Here is a 16318-nt window from a genome sequence, read left to right on the forward strand (position 1 = left end):
GGATTTCAGGTTAGCACAGGCACCCCCAAACTGCAGCCCTCCAGATGTTTTGGCCTACAACTCCCATGACCCCTAGCTAACAGGACCAGTGTCCGGGGAAGATGGGAATTGTAGTCCAAAACATCTGGAGGGCTGAAGTTTGGGGGTGCCTGGGTTAGCACTTTGCCCTTCAGCTTGTCTTTTGCTTGAGTCTTCATTCATTGATTTCTGTGCAACTTATTTCCAAGTATGCTTAGGACTGCAGCCTAAGAAGGGTAAGACTGGAATCCTGTGGATGCTAACATGGGTTTAACCCCACTGAACACGGTGAAACTTGCTTCCAAGTAAACATACAGTATATCGACTCGGATTGTTAAGCGAGGGCTTCTTTGTGTGAACATCTTCCATGTTGATGCAGCGTTCGTCCAGGTTAAAGAGAACCACACAATATATATTGGCACACAAAAGGGGTGGGTGGGTATGTTAGATTTCTAAACCTCAATAGCAGCCCCCTCATGCACACACACATGCATATAGCCATGGGGTACAGGGGGGGCAGCTGCCCCCCAAATCAAATAAATAAATGAAAATACTTAACTAACTGACCAATCGTGTCTCAGATAGCTTGGCTCTGCCCCCCCCCAAAAAAAGTCCTGCCTGCCCCACATAAATCTTGGCTACGCCCATGCATTCACACATACAATACGCACACTGCTTTGAGAGAACTGATGGGATTTTTCAAGGGCATTTTGTGGTGTGGCATGTGGATCAGCTGATCAAAGGGGAAAGAAAATTAAAAAAAAATCTCTCCGGGCATATCTCATCCAATACACCCTGCATAGCTGAAACAAAACAGCTGGTTTCAAGGTAGGAGAAGCTGCTGACAAGCGGTCTTTGTCAATTCAATTGACCGCCCTAGTGTGAAGTGAGCAACATCACTGATTTTTTTTTTATGGATGCTGCCCAGAAATTTGTCCTGCTCTTACCTCATTTCTCTTCAAACATGCAAATGCGATTTTGTGACAAGGTTGCTCACATCAACCATATAGTAATCTATGGCTGCATACGCACTATGCCTTTACAGCAACTTCAAAAAACTTTCCCCCACCTCAAAGAATTCTGGGCACTGTAGTTTCTCGGAATTGTCACTCTGCCCAGAATTCTTTGAGGTGAGGGAAGTGCTTTGAAGGGATAGTGTGTGCTTAGCCTAAACCCCATATGTTTATCGTAGTTGGTTAAATGCATTTGTGCAATCTGTGTGGTGAAATGTGCTGTTGAGATGGAATCCTTAATTGGAAGCTCTTAATTAAGCAAGCCGGAAGTAGAGCTGAAACATATCTACATGACAAATCTACATGCAAATGAGACACAACGTGCCCACCCAAAAACTTGCAGGTGGAGACAATATTGAAAATCAGATCTGATCCCTTATAACCACCCTGATACCATCATGAGGACAAATAATCATGAATGTGCAATGAAAAAGACATCTGGAGAGGTCCCCTCTTTCTCCAAAATCTGTCACACTTTAGCACAGGCATCCCCAAACTTCGGCCCTCCAGATGTTTTAGACTGCAATTCCCATGTTCCCTGACCACTGGTCCTGTTAGCTAGGGATCATGGGAGTTGTAGGCCAAAACATCTGGAGGGCCGCAGTTTGGCGATGCCTGCTTTAGCAGGACAAAAAAATGCAGCGCCTAGAACTGTACTAAGGTGCAGACAGGGATTTGGTTTCATTCTCAGTGACTCAGGTTGAGTTCTATGAGATAAGCAAGACCTGGGGAATGACAGTTATTCATTGCTGTCTGAGGGCAAATCCTGATTCTTGCAACTGATGCATGGATAACTCGGGCGGGTGGGGGCAGGAATCATATCTAGCACTTGCACCAGTTGCGCCCCTGAGTTCATTCCCACCCTCAGGCCGTAATCACTTTAGAGAAATAGAAGGCAGGGACAGATTTGGAAAAGGGGAATTTGTCTTCACTGGATGCTCTTGCCTGACATAACGTTCTCAGCAGTGGAAGGCAGGGTAGGACGTAGGGCAGCAGAGGCAATGAAAGGAAATGGAGTTTTGCAGAGACTCTGATGGTGTACATACTGTACCTTTTAAAGCACATTTTTCCTCTCAAAGAATTCTGGGTACGGTAGCTTGTTAAGGGTTGCTGAAAATTGTAACACTGAGGGATAAACTACAGTGCCCAGAATTCTTTAAGGGAAAGGTTGTGTTTTGATTGTGTTTCAAAGATACAACATGTACACAGCCTCTCTCCATCCTTTGCACATCCTGTGAAACTTGAGAAATCTTTAGCAAGTGATAAATTCAGGAATGTATGAATCTAAGCAACATTAGCCTCATTTGATCCTGGTTTTTAATCACCACTGACTTGTTTTTATTTGTCAATAAAGCCTCTGACAGTTTAATTTTGTTCTTATTTGAGAAGAATTCTCATTTCAAGATATGGGATCCCATCACTGAAACTTTCCTCAAACCACACAGTTTGCTCTCTTGAGTGTCCCATTTGCAAAGCATGATGCGGCACTTGTGAGTTGTTTTGGTTTTCAGCATTCATTTCAATATTTTATGGAATCAATTTGATGTGATGCCAAATTCATTCTTGCTGTGGACTCACTAGTATCATATTGACCCTGGGAAGAGTCTTCCAGTGTCTTCAGGTGCCAGAGATTGAGATTCCCCTGGAGCAATTTGGCAAAGACCAATAATGAGCACAGGGTAAAACTTGCCATTCATGGCGGTCTTGTGAAATAGCTTGCACCTCACTTGGCTCAGTGCAGTGGATTGAACTGCCTGTGTCTGAATCTCCATGTAGAGAACTCTAAAGAGAAAGAATGCAAGAAGTTTGGTAGACATGGGCTGCAGCTGGCTTTTTCACATGAACTCGGGTGCACTTGCTCAAGTCCTCTCTTCCACGCAAATATTTATTAACATAGGAATCTTTCCACCGCTACATCCTGGCCATGTTTGTTGTGATATAGTTTCTGAAGTTAATCTTTACATTTCCATTCATTATAGTATGCTTGGGAAATTGTGTGTTTTAAGGGCACATCACAAAATTAAGACTCAGTAGTGGCCAGTGTGGTTGGGCAGATGTGCCCTTTCAGTGCTGGCATCACTGCAGGTCATTTGAACAGGGGGGTGGGGCAGGGCAGGGCAGTGCTGTGCTGTGGTTGGAGCTGCAAGAATGCACCAGCAGAGCCAATCCAGTGCTCCCACCGGTACAGCCACACCGTCCCTGATTTTGCCACTACTCTGCCCTGCCCCACTTCCAGGCTCATCCAGGTAAGCTGTAGTGATGTCCGTGTTTGGAGAGTTGACTCACACCGTCCACTACCGGTTGTACTGGTTTTATGCCCTGTTTAACTGCCATGGATTCCACCAAAGACCCCTGGGAATTGTAGTGGGGGCTGGTGAGAAGTATATGTAAGAGATCTCTGCCCTTGTTACAGAACTATCCTTCCCAGGGTTAGCACTGACACTCTAGATCAGTGTTTCTCATAAACTAATGGAAGCGAACAGCATAAACAAACAAGTGGCTGTTTAACCATACTGTGCAGGAGGAAGTGCTGTGCTGTATAGATCGAATGGCGCGCAAATCACATGGTAACGCTGAACGTCTGTGCGCCCATGTTGATGTGCAGATCATGCAATTAGTTGCATATGAACTCGCCTTCCAAACATAATACAGTCGTACCTTGGATCCCAAACGCCTTGGTACTTGGATGTTTTGGCTCCCAAACGCCACAAACCCAGAAGCGAGTATTCCAGTTTGTGAACGTTCTTTGGAACCAGAACATACACGGCTTCTGATTGGCTTCTGATTGGCTGCAGGAAGCTCCTGCAGCCAATCAGAAGCCACGCTTTGGTTTCCAAACGTTTTGGAGGTCAAAACGACTTTGGAACAGATTGCGTTCGACTTCCAAGGTACAAATGTACTTAATTTTTTTAGATTTTAATGTTATTTTTTTTAACTTATACCATATATATTTTTGGAAACATTCACCCACCCACCCTCCTTGCTGTGAGATCTTCATATGCCCCCCTGGTGGAGATACACTGCTGGAGGTGCCTGCCTGATCACCTTGTACATGCAAAAAGCACTACTGTATGAGGATACTGCCATTACATAGCTCAATGACACTGGAGGCTTCTGTTGCTGTTCTTTCTTTTTTAAGAGAGGCAATAAAGTTCTTGCTTGTGTCCTGGATGGGCTGTCATCTAAGGCTCCCTTCCATGGCAGGTAACATAATGCTCCAGTGCTCTCTCCTTACTAGGGGAACTGTCCCTATGATTTGCTGCTGCCTGACCATTTTCCTGATTCAGGAAATGGGAGCATAAAACAATATTTAATGGGTCCCGTCCCCCCCGCTGTATGTTTAGTCCAAGTGCTCTCCGGAGAGCCACTTCAGTTTTGTGCAGCAAGGGGTTGGCCAAACTGACTGAGGAAATCATTTATTGCTGCAGATATCTGTAGGCTGCAATTACAGAACATGCTTTCCGTTTTGCTTTTGCTGTGGCCAAAGTTAATTTCTCTTCCTCCAAGTTTCAAGAGCCAGTCACGGAATCCGGTTTAAACTCGCCATCCAAGTGACCGATTACTCATATCTCAGTAGCAAGCGAAGTTATAACAGAATGCTTTTCAGGCAACACCCAGCTGAACTAGACTAAACAGGAGGAACTGTTTAAATATTAGCCATCAGTGGTGTTGCAAGCGGCAGCATGCCCAGAAATGCGTAGTGACTGCCTCTGGGCCAAACGTATATGATTTATCTATCTAGAACTCAGTGGTTCCTCTGTGAGGTCTCAGCTGGCCACCCACTATGCTTCATATGCAGAATGTCACTTTAATGTCAATCTGGAAACTGATCTCAAGAGTGGCTGAAACTGTAGGAGGTGCTATAGCTACAACTGTGGCATCAATCAATCTTGGAGAGCATTTGACACCTAAGGCTGACTGCAGTTGTAACAACTTAAGTACAGTATTGAGTCTGAACCAGAGGCACAGGGTGGGTGGGGGGACCCATGGGCAGTTGCTCCTGGTGCAAAATTGTTAGGGGCGCAATATTTCAACACCCAGTGCTGCCTCAACGCAGCTGCACGCTGGGCTCCATTGAAAACGGCTTCTCCATGCAAACCAGGAAGCGACCTCTCCAGACAATGAAACTACTCTTCTTTTCTTATCTCTGCAGCTGTGATCTCCTGGGTGATGCAGTTGAATGTGCATGCGTACTCTGTTTCCCTCACTCCTGCTTCCCCCCCTCTGTGCAGCTCCGGACGCTGGCAACCCATGCTACACAACTGGTCTGAACACACGTTCCAGCGCTCTGGAAAGATACTTCAGAATGTGTGTCCCGCTTCGAGCACACTTAAAATATAATGCCTTCCTTTGCTCTTAGTTTGAAGGGGCAGTCAGGTCACGCAGTGAGCCAAATGTAATGCTTTATGGTGTGTTTGCATTCCGATTCTTTACATAGGACCCCAAATATATCCGTGCACACAAGTTTTTTTCTCCTTTTGACAGGTGTTTTTTGGGAACTGAGTCCACCTTAACCTGGGCTCTTAGGTCGAGTTCCGCTCTGAGCTGCAATATCAAAGAAGCTCAGTGATATCTCGGCTTGACATGAAGAAACTGAAACTGAGTTCCTTGAAGGAAGAGTTGGATAGAAATGTAATGAATACCTAATGTAATGAATACTAGGGTCAGCAACCTAAGGCCATAGCTGCCAAGTTTTCCCTTTTCTCGCGAGAAAGCCTATTCAGCATAATGGAATTTCCCTTAAAAAAAGGGAGAACTTGGCAGCTATGCTTAAGGCCCATGGGCAGAGGTCGTTTGACTGGCCCATGAGCCGCCCCCTGAACTGAGCCGCCCACTCGCATGCTGCGCTAAATCAGCGTGGCGCGGGGATTTGCTTCTGTGGCGCCAGAAATTGCGTCTGCACACAGACACTGAAAATCATGGGCACCGATCCGGCCCAGGCAAGATAAACCTTGATGACCCCTGCCTAAGACCATAATCCTGTGCACACTCACTTGGGGAAAAAGTCCCACTGAAATTAATAAACATGCATAGGATTGGCTGTAAGTCAACCTGGCTGTGAGAATCAACTTCTGTCTTTAGTCTCAGGACTGGATTCACATGCAATAATCCTTTTTCAGTTGCTGTGGGATGTTTCTCAGCGTGCCCTGGCCCTGGGCTACATCACTTCCCTGGCTTGGGCTTTATCGGTTATTTCCCAACTCCATGCACAGTTGCAGGACTTAAAATAACTGCCAACTGAAACTCTTGCCTTAACTAACACATTAGTGTGCTTGAGAGAAAAGGCTCACTGCGCTACCACTAAACCCCCACTACAAGGAAACAAGGAAATTATGTTAATTGGTTGAATGAAAAAACAAACAGTAATGCTAAATATGCTGAGGGGGCAGGGAAGAAATAGCTGCAAATCTAGACTTACTGTTCTGATTATAGTTGCCTTTCTCATAGTATTTATTTGCAGAGGAGGCCCTATCGTGAGATAACTGCCTCAAGCGGTCTAGTTTGGGCACCATAACAGGCATTGTTTGCAAAGGACAACATATGTTGCATTGGAAGACACACAGGTGAATGAACCTTTGATGTTGTGTTTTTGTGTGAATGTCTACTGTTCGTTACAATCTCCCTCCCTCGTGTGTGTATTTGTACCTGCAACTCAGGGCAACACTTCACGCAGCTTGTTGTAACAGGAGTCACCAACCATCATTTATCAATGAATTGTATTAAAATTATTATTTAAATAATGAACAAGTTAATAAATCTAGCGGTTGACTCAACGCCTTCCATGTATATGGTGCTTTATTGAGAGATGTAAGGGGTGTGTATGTGTGTGTGTGTCCTGAGGAGCTTCTGAGCTGAATTGCCACAGTGGATGAAAACAGTAGGAAAGGAAATGCGGGGTGGGGAGAGGGGAAAGTGAGAAGGGATGAACAGGGGGGGGGAATCTGTGAGGGTGAAAAGGATTTTTCTTATGGACTTTGCTCTTGCTGCAGAGAGCAAGAGAATAATGTGTTGCTCAGGCATTTCCCCAAAAATCTCTTCCATTCCTGTCTGCAGGAAAAGGGGAACGCTTTGTGGTATTTGTGTGTTCTGTGCAAGCGCTCACCTACTTTTGCGTTTCAGAGTCGCATGAATAATATATACACAACTGTCTCAGTTCAACAGCACTCAGCAGACTCCCAAGGGGAGGGGGAGAAGGGAGGAAATCCTACCGTGTTCTGCAGCAAACTGTTTGCTCATTAGGCAGGGAAAGAGAGGAGGAGGGAGAGATGCTCACTGTGGTAAAGCGATCCGTTTATATTAGTGTGTGAGCCATTCATCCTAACAAACTCTTGGGTGCATTTGCAAGCTCAGATAACACAGGTGATTATTTGCCTTGGAGTTGTTACTGAGGCAGCCGTTCCCATGTCCCCCTGCCAAATCCATCACCCAGGATCGAGAGAGCTGTGTTAATTAAAACCACTCCCAGCCTAGGGGCCAAGGTCTGTTCGGCGCACCTCCCAATAAAATATTTGAGGGGACCGTCACACCCTCTCAAATTGATGGGCATTGCCAGTCAAACGGTGTGCATGTGCCATGTCATGTGATCAGTTATGTGAGGCGGGGCTTACCTGGGCTCCCCAATATTTTATTCAAGTTGGCACCCCTTCTCCCAGCTGATGCTAGGAATAGGAAAATAATAGGAATTGTTTCTTTGTAGCCAGCCACAGCTTTCTTTCTTTCTTTCTTTCTTTCTTTCTTTCTTTCTTTCTTTCTTTCTTTCTTTCTTTCTTTCTTTCTTTCTTTCTTTCTCTCCCCCCCCCCCCAACTGAAAGCAGATGGACATCATACCAAACCGGGCAGAAGAGTTGCGTATATGCCTCAAATGCATTTGTTTTCATCTTGAAAGTACCGCAACGATCTTTGCTGTTTTCCTTCAACACAACTATGCCTCTGCATTTTGACTTCAAGACTACAGCAAGAAAATGTGTTGCTCCTTAAGGGCTTGCTAAGGGTTGCCCCAGTTGAGCGCCAGCCTTGCAGTGCAAATGAGTTGGCATAAGTGACCAGCCTACCATCTTGGTGATTTAAATATGCCACATAAATGTCATATGAGCAAACCAAATGAATAAACTCGAGTTGTATCCAACTAAAGCCCCACCTGCGCTGCACACTTAAAGCAGTTTCATACCATTATAGTTATGGCTTCCCTCAAAGAGTCCTGGGAACTGTAGTTTGTCAAGGCTTCCAAGAGTTGTTGGCATCCTTCTGTTTCGAGAGACAATGGAGTGCACCTCCAGGGGTGAAGTCACACAGCTGCGCTAGCAGGAGCGAAGTGAGGTCATGGAGATGTCAGGGCAAATAGCTCAGTCAGCAGAGCATGAGACTCTTAATCTCTGAGTTGTGGTTTTGAGCCTCACACTGGGCAAAAGATTCATGACTTGCAGGGGGTTGGACTAGATGACCCTTGGGGTAATTCCAACTCTGCAATCCTAAGATTCTATTATTGATGCCATTGTGGCTACTCCTAGTGCATGTCTTCTGCTAATGGGACTCATTAAGTGATACCTGCCCTGTGCCTTCAAAGCACATTATTTCCCTCAAGGAATTCTGGGCACTGTGGTTTGTTAAGGGTTATAATCATAGAGTTGGAAGGGACCACAAGGGTCATCTATTCCAACCGCTTGCAATGCAGGAATATTTTGCCCAACGTGGGGCTCAAACCTACAGCCTCGAGAATAAGAGTGGTGGGGATTGTTTTTGGAGGAATGTGTTTTGAACATCTTTAAATGTATAGTGTGTACACCGCGAAAACACTCATTTCATTCCAAAATTGAAAGCTCATTGCAGATTGATTTTTTATTCCCCTCCAGTGTGTCCATTTGAAAACAGTTGTCGGCAGTCCTGGCAATTTGGGTGTGGGTGTGTACATCCACACCTGCCCAATGATGTTGTGAGTGGGTGTATATCAAGATTGCAAGCACCATTTCCTTCTTCGTTAACTTGGACCATGTGCAGGGAGGAAAATACGTGGATATCCTAAAGAAGAGAAGGGTTTTCAAACACATAACAAGTAGGCACATCCAACCTCGTGAACAGCAGGATCTAGAAACACTCTAAAATGAAAGCAGCATGTTGAGGAGGAGCATTAATGATTCCGGATTAGGAACATCTACATCTTTTGTGCTACAAGTGAGTTAGGCTGCATACCCACCAAGTCTGAATGGAAAAGCTGGGCTGTTGAAGGCTGTATGTCAGCAATGCTATACTTTACGTTTTAAACCAATGCGCTAGGATGAAATGCAGAGGACGGTGTTCCTTAATAGTGGAACAAAAGAAGGCATTTTGATTGGTACAGCTTGCCATGTAGGGGAGAGAAAATCTGCGCAACTATTAAAAGGCGCGGGAGTCCAGACAACTTTTTCTTGAGGTAACTCCTACCAAACAAGCAGGAGGCAGCGTCTCGTGGCTTTAAAATGCATTCATTGGTCCAGTTCAAACCTTTTCCTAGTCAGCATAACCTGAACTGCAGTGATCTCTGAAAACAAACAAAATGTCCATACAGGGCTTTGCTTTCACTCATCACTGCTACTTATGTTGAGGCCATCAGTTCCAAGAAGAAGGACTAGCTTAAATTATATCTTCCTTTTCATCACTTCTAAATCTGTTCCTTGAACCACTCAGGCATATTCTCTGAGAATATTGCTTGCTTGACTAAAAGAAGAGTGCTTATGAGGGCAGGCAGGAGAGACTGTTGGTCAACGGCGTCCTCCAAACCCTTCCCATCCACCAACCAGGTATTATATTTCAACAAAGCAATTTTCAAGGGAAAGACAACCAGTATGTAACAAACAGGATCAATGATGTAAAATTACCCCCCCCCTTTCTTTTTAAGCCAACTTTTTTTAAAAAACAAGCACCCAGTCTACATTCATTCTATCATAGAATGTTGTGTATACATAGGAGTGAGAAGCAACTGCTGTCCTTTCCAACTGTACCCCATATTACTTTTCCAGCTGTTCATCCCATTTATTTTGCTCCATAAATTTCAATGGGGGCCACTGAGAACTAAGCCAGCCCCCCTTTCCATAGTCTTTCCCTTATTTTCCTGTATAGGTCATGTTCCTGTAGTTTATAATCCATGAGATTTTGGTGGATTTCAAATTCAGTTCCCTGGTATTTCCAGAATGTATTAATTTGGGGGGGAGACTCTTGTTTTCCCATCAAAGCCCCATGTCGAAAATAAAGACATTTGCACCCACTGTATTAATGCTGCAAGGGACTATTTTATGTGTTCTTATGACCTACAGGTGGCGGAAGGAGCGAGCTGCATTCCAGTGAGTGAGCCTGTCCCTGGCTATAGTACTGGTTTTAGCCCTCTCACTGGTCAGACCCGAAGGAGTTAAGGGGCAGAGGGATTAGGAGAGGGAGGCTGGGGAAGATGAAACAGGTTTGAAAAGCCAACTGAAACCATCTTAGGTTAGATTGCTTTTCGAAACTATTGGGAATTTTTTAAAGAGTAAATGAAGGGATTTCACTCTGCTGAAATCCATCATTTACAACTTTAAAAAGGGACACAGGTAATTTTCACCTGGGATCTCTGCTGTGGTCGATTTCAAATACTGCGCACGTATATCTTAGTCAGGTATCTGTCCCTAAAAATTGTTAGGGGAGGCATTAAATTTTAAATTAAAAGGAAACTGAAGAAAAATAGAAGATCAAAGAAGACCTAATCCTAATAACACATGGACAGTAAATTGTAGACAGATGGTGGACTTTGAGAAAGTCCCCCCAAAAAGAGTTTAGCCAAGGAAAATTTAAACTGAAAACTAAGAAAAATACCAAGATGGAGATTTTAAAGAGAATCAAGAAAATTAAAAAATACTTTACTGGAAAAGCCAAGAGAAAATGAAGATAAATGAAGGAATATGAAGGGGAATCAAGTTTTATATAGCTTTCAAACTAGTCTTTGGATGAAAAAAAGGAGCAGATGACTATGAAGTCTGCTTAAAGAAGAGGAAAAATGAGTATGGAAAATAGAAGGCATTTCTTTTAAAAGGCAACTAGAGAAGTCATTTCATGAACAGAAAGTTAGGGGGTTTTTTGTTGCTGAAGCTAGAAATTTGAATGTGGAGGTGGGAAAAGCAAAGAAGATAAGGAGAAGCCAAAACTGTTCCTTCTGCGGTAGTAATAACTCCAAAATCATGGCCTGTGCTTTCATTGACAAACGTGCTAAGGGGGTGGGTTACGCTGTATCCCTTACGGCTCCATGTGCATCCCTCCCGAAGCTGCGCGCTCGGTGGAAGAGGATGACCATCCCAGATAGAAGGAGTGTATCATTCTTTGGTCAAGGGTATACGATAGGTGTGCTCCCCTGGTGGAACCTCCAAACTTTTTGCTAAGCATCTTCCAAGAACACTATTTAATACATACTTCAGTGCCTTACTTGGATGTGTCTGGAGTCTTGGAAGCTTGACTACCCTACGTTCTCCTACAAATGGACCCTTGCGCTTGTTTGGAGGTCCTAGCTGTGTGGCGCAGCTATTGTATACCCTTGACTGAAGAATGGTACACTCCTTCTATCTGGGATGGTCGTCCTCTTCCACTGAGCATGCAGCTTCGGGAGGGATGCACATGGAGTGGTGAGGGATACAGCATAATCCACCCCCTTAGCGCAAATCAACCCTGACAATCACTGGGGTGACAGATGTCACAGCCAGATGACTCTCACATCCTCTTCAGCTGTCACTTCTTTCTTTGAAGCGACCATCGCAGCTGAAGGAAGGTAACTTTCAAGTTCACTTGAATTTTCAGAGGTAATGACAGGCTCAAATGCCTAACAAGTAAACCCTAAACGCTACATCACAATGATAGCAGCAATATAGTTGTATATAATATGCCTGAAGGACATCTAGGTGAGTATATCTTGCTTGGCTGGGAAGAAAATTTATATTGTCTTACCTCTGAAACTCTTTGTGCAAAGACTCTTTCAGGTCACAGGAGAGGGACGATCACACCGCCATAAGCTCACTGGAGAAAAGGTAGGTTATTGATGTAATAATACATAAAATATACAGGTTCCTAAGGAGCTTGCACTTAGCAACATTGGTCATTCAGTCGTTCTTTTCAGATGAGCTGGGAACTGAAGACGCCAGGTGGCTGCCATTCCTGTTTCCAAGGGAACTTCTACTGTCGAGATGTCACTGCAGAGAAGGCCCTTTCCTGTGTCAGTCCACAATGAGGTACACTTGCGGGTGGGACAACACTCTTTCTTTGGTTCCACATCTTCTGTTTTACAGACGTCGCAGAGTTCACTGTGTCTGAGGCAGAGCTGTTCCGTTAACACCTAAGATGCAATGTGAGTAAGAGCTCCTGATACATCAAGTAGAAACCTGCTGTTATTATTGAGAGAAACATGCATTTTGATTTCAAAACTTTAGGAAAATTGCTGGTTTTTCCGCTCTGTTTCTGTAGGAGAGAGAAAGGGTGCTGAAGACCCCAGTCTCTTCCAGGTGCATCTCATCAACACACTCTCTTTACAGTTCTGTCTGAAGAGCCCACAACACTCAGATGAAGCCACCTCTTCCTGCAGAGTCAAAGAAGTCATGGTGGACGTATTTTACAAACAAATAAAAAACTCAGAAAAATACCAAGATGGAGATTTTAAAGAGAATCAAGAAAATTAAAAATACTTAACTGGAAAAGCCAAGAGAAAATGAAGATAAATGAAGGAAGGGGAGAATCTAATTTTATTTACCTTTCAAATTAGTCTTTGGATGAAAAGAAGGAGCACATGGCTATGAAGTCTGCTTAAAGAAAAGGAAAAATGAGTATGGAAAATAGAAGACATTTCTTTTAAAAGGCAACTAGAAAAGTCATTTCATGAACGGAAAGTTAGGGGTTTTTTGTTGCTGAAGCTAGAAATTTGAATGTGGAGGTGGGAAAAGCAAAGAAGATAAGGAGAAGCCAAAACTGTTCCTTCTGCGGTAGTAATAACTCCAAAATCATGGCCTGTGCTTTCATTGACAAACGTGCTAAGGGGGTGGGTTACGCTGTATCCCTTACGGCTCCATGTGCATCCCTCCCGAAGCTGCGCGCTCGGTGGAAGAGGGCGACGATCCCAGATAGAAGGAGTGTATCATTCTTTGGTCAAGGGTATACGATAGGTGTGCTCCCCTGGTGGAACCTCCAAACTTTTTGCTAAGCATCTTCCAAGAACACCATTTAATACATACTTCAGTGCCTTACTTGGATGTGTCTGGAGTCTTGGAAGCTTGACTACCCTACGTTCTCCTACAAATGGACCTAGCTGTGGGGCGCAGCTATTGTATACCCTTGACCGAAGAACAGTACACTCCTTCTATCTGGGATGGTCGTCCTCTTACACCGAGAGTGCAGCTTCGGGAGGGATGCACATGGAGTGGTGAGGGATACAGCATAATCCACCCCCCTTAGCACAAATCAACCCTGACAATCACTGGGGTGACAGATGTCACAGTCAGATCACCCTCACATCCTCTTCAGCTGTCACTTCTCACTTTGAAGCGACCATCACAGCTGAAGGTAACTTTCAAGTTCTCTTGAATTTTCAGAGGCAATGACAGGCTCAAATACCTAACAAGTAAACCCTAAACGCTACATCACAATGATAGCAACAATATAGTTGTATATAATATGCCTGAAGGACATCTAGGTGAGTATATCTTGCTTGGCTGGGAAGAAAATTTATATTGTCTTACTTCTGAAACTCTTTGTGCAAAGACTCTTTCAGGTCACAGGAGAGGGACGATCACACCGCCATGAGCTCACTGGAGAAAAGGTAGGTTATTGATGTAATAATACATAAAATATACAGGTTCCTAAGGAGCTTGCACTTAGCAATGTTGGTCATTCAGTTGTTCTTTTCAGATGAGCTGGGAACTGAAGACGCCAGGTGGCTGCCATTCCTGTTTCCAAGGGAACTTCTACTGTCGAGACGTCACTGAAGAGAAGGCCTTTTCCTGTGTCAGTCCACAATGAGGTACACTTGCGGGTGGGACAACACTCTTTCTTTGGTTCCAGATATTCTGTTTTACAGACGTCGCAGAGTTCACTGTGTCTGAGGCAGAGCTGTTTTGTTAACTCCCAAGATGCAATGTGAGTAAGAGCTCCTGATACATCAAGTAGAAACCTGCAGTTATTATTGAGAGAAACATGCATTTTGATTTCGCAACTTTAGGAAAATTGCTGGGTTTTTCCCTCTGTTTCTGTAGGAGAGAGAAAGGGTGCTGAAGACCCCAGTCTCTTCCAGGTGCATCTCATCGACACACTCTCTTTACAGTTCTGTCTGAAGAGCCCACTACACTCAGATGAAGCCACCTCTTCCTGCAGAGTCAAAGAAGTCATGGTGGACGTATTTTACAAACAAATAAAAAACTCAGAAAATACCAAGATGGAGATTTTAAAGAGAATCAAGAAAATTAAGAATACTTTACTGGAAAAGCCAAGAGAAAATGAAGATGAAGGAAGGAAGGGGAGAATCTAATTTTATTTACCTTTCAAACTAGTCTTTGGATGAAAAGAAGGAGCACATGGTTATGAAGTCTGCTTAAAGAAGAGGAAAAATGAGTATGGAAAATAGAAGGCATTTCTTTTAAAAGGCAACTTTTGTTGTTGTTTAGTCGTTTAGTCGTGTCCGACTCTTCGTGACCCCATGGACCAGAGCACGCCAGGCAACTAGAGAAGTCATTTAATGAATGGAAAGTTAGGGGTTTTTTGTTCCTGAAGGTGGAAATGTGCATGTGGAGGGGGGGAAAGCAAAAAAGACAAGGAGAGGCCAAAACTGTTCCTTCTAATTTCATGTTGGCTCAGGTTGCCTTGTAAGGAGAGAAAGACAGGAAAGTTTGAAACTTGCTGAAAAGGCAAATAAAGCATTTTAAGAATAAACTTGCTGATGGTGACCGGAGAGTGACTGCTCAGGGACATGGCAAGTCCAGGATCCTGTGGGAAAGTGCTTTCTCCAAAGAAAGTTCCTGAGAGTGGCTAGAGTGCTGGATTAGGACCTGGGAGACTCGAGTTCAAATCCTCACTCTGCCATGGCTCTATCTCTCAGCCTAACCTACCTCACAGGGTTGTTGTGAGGATCAAATGAGGAAGCAGACTAGAACATCAACTCCACTAAACCTTTCCAGCAGAACCTGCAAGATTACAAAAAGAAATGGGAAATGGAGCTCAAAAGGTAACTATGGAACAACAGGCCAGGCAAAATAGTCCCTAATGTGTAACGTGGCTCTCTGGCGGTAATTACCAAGGTTTTTGGATTTTATTTTATTTTTTGCTAAGCGTCTTCTAGGAACAGCTATTTAGCATATAGCTCAGACAACACAAAGCGTTTAATTTATAAAACCAAAATTTGGATCCTCTATCACTGAAGGTGATACCAGTTTACCAAAAGAACAATTTTAAAACCAGGTCCAGCAGTCAGCTTCCTTTGCCAGTAACTTCCCACCTGGAAACGAGTGCTGCAGTTGAAGGAAGGTAAGTATAAAGTACTTTGGACTTTTCAGAGGTGGCAACAGGTGCAAATGTATTCTGATTGAAGGGCTTCTAGGTGAGTATCTCATGCTTGGCTGGAGAGAAAATCTGTTTCCCACCTGCAATTCTTGTGCTGAGACACCTTAAGGTCACAGTGAGAGGGATCATCACAGCGGCTTGAACTCATTGGAGGAAACGTACAGTATAAATGGAATAACACATATAAACCAAGGCTCCCAAGGAGCTTTTATGGAGCGATTTTGGCCATTTAATCTTTTTTTTTCCCAGAAGACCTATGCAAGTCCAAAGTAGTTGCCACCTGAGCTTCCAGCAGGAAGAACCTTCTGCAGTCAGGATACAGTACAGATCCTTTCCTGTGTCACTTCCCAATGAGGTCTATCTGCTGGTGGGAGAACCCTTACTTATTCTTTTGCTCCAGCTCTTCCTTTTTACACCCCTCCGAGAGCTCCGTGTATCTAAAGCAGTTGATGCAATGTGAGCTCAGTTCTTGATCCATCAAGGAGAACCGTGAAGTAGATGTTTGAGGGGCACCTGCATTTTGACCGTCCTGCATTAGGTAATCTGCTGTTTTTTCCCACTACTCAGTGACCTTTTTCAGTGCAATGCTTTTGTACTGGTCTCTCCTTTTTAATCTCTTCACTCGCTTCATGAAAAAATGACAAGTCAAAATGGCACTCTGTGACGGAACCACATCTAGGTGAGTATCTCTTGCTTGACTAGGGAGGAAATATCTAGTTAAAATGGTACTCTGTGATTCCTCATTCGTTTTAAAGTTG

The sequence above is a fragment of the Zootoca vivipara genome, chromosome 15 (genome assembly GCF_965207765.1).
Source record: "Zootoca vivipara chromosome 15, rZooViv2.hap1.1, whole genome shotgun sequence".
Classification (NCBI taxonomy): domain Eukaryota; kingdom Metazoa; phylum Chordata; class Lepidosauria; order Squamata; family Lacertidae; genus Zootoca; species Zootoca vivipara.